The sequence below is a fragment of the Sinocyclocheilus grahami genome, unplaced genomic scaffold, assembly GCF_001515645.1.
Source record: "Sinocyclocheilus grahami isolate Dianchi unplaced genomic scaffold, SAMN03320097.WGS_v1.1 scaffold1374.1, whole genome shotgun sequence".
Taxonomy (NCBI): domain Eukaryota; kingdom Metazoa; phylum Chordata; class Actinopteri; order Cypriniformes; family Cyprinidae; genus Sinocyclocheilus; species Sinocyclocheilus grahami.
In genome coordinates this window covers 246,982-248,305 of record NW_015506553.1, presented here as the reverse complement: position 1 = coordinate 248,305, position 1,324 = coordinate 246,982, and the positions used below count along the sequence as shown (strand labels likewise).

General features: G+C 32.9%; 1 pseudogene; it reads left to right on the top strand.

Moving 5' to 3' along the window:
- Window positions 1–1,324, top strand: part of LOC107569697 (secretion-regulating guanine nucleotide exchange factor-like) — an 11,391-nt pseudogene that overhangs the window by 1,303 nt on the left and 8,764 nt on the right.

Sequence of the window (1,324 nt, the reverse complement as noted above, 5' to 3'; positions counted from 1 at the left end):
TCATAAATATGAGATAAAAAGTTGAAATGAGAAAGAATCTAAATTTATAAGATTACAATTTGAAAATTATGAGATAAAAAGGTCCCAATTTTGACATAGACTGTAATTATGAGATAAAATTATGAAATTCAAAAAATCTGAACTATGAGTTTAAAAAGTCAAAATTACTACATACTAAGTCATAATTATGATATAAAATAAAGTAAATATTATGACAGTCATAACTATGAGATAAATTGAAATTATGAAAGAAAAAATGAAATTATGAGATTAAAAAGTCAAAATTATGGGATAAAAACATCAAATGTGACAGTCATAGATAAAAAGTAGAAATTATGACATACTGAGTCATAATTATGAGACAAAAAGACTTGTATATTATAGCTATAGTTATAGAATTATGACACTAGAACTGAGATAGAAATTTTGAATCATTATTATGAAATGAAGTTTAAATTATGAGATAAGTCAAAAAAAGTCATACGTATGAGATAAATAGTCACAATTATGACATACTTTTTCTTTTGTGGTGGAAATGGGCTTCCATACATAAATGACTCTTCATCAGTTGTATTTTTATGCTTATGGCATACATTTATCCAGAATTCAGCTGATGTGTGGTCACATGTACACATATATCATTACAATGACTTTGAACGCAGCTTATCCAATCAGAATTTAGAGCACAACTATCCATAAATACATTTATTGCTAAAATGACATCAGAACTCACTGGAATAATGTTCTTTGGCCAAAGGCCAGAGAATGCAGTATGTACCGTCTTCCAGCAGGGGGCGAGCATGCTCTGTACATTCCCACGATGCTTTTCTCATCCTGCCCAGAGACACATCGCTGATTTAAATTGAAGGTCATCACTTACCTTAGAGAATGCAGCATCTGTGGGCATACATATTGAAGAGAATTACTCAAAGACAGTATTTTATATACAATCTCAGGTTTTACGTGCTTGGTGCATCACCGAACCTTAAAATTAAAGAACAGCCTTCAGATATTGTGAGCGAGAGAAAAGAGACATTTGGCATTTATTTTTTGCTTCTTTTTTTTCAAGTTCAAGCTGATGCAGAGAGGGACATGTTGTCTATAAGCAGTCCAGACATGGCTTGCAAAACGTATTTCTATTTGTCAGATCTCCTTGTGTGACATTGTTTTGCACTTTCACTCTTCCCTGCTTGGTTCGATGGACCTCATGTCATATTTAATCCTCAAAAGTTGCTTATGCTACAATGTCCTGCCACTGGCGACCCGTCCGCTCTGTATATGTTGATAAGAAGAAATGAGGTCGTACATGGGATGGTATCCTCTA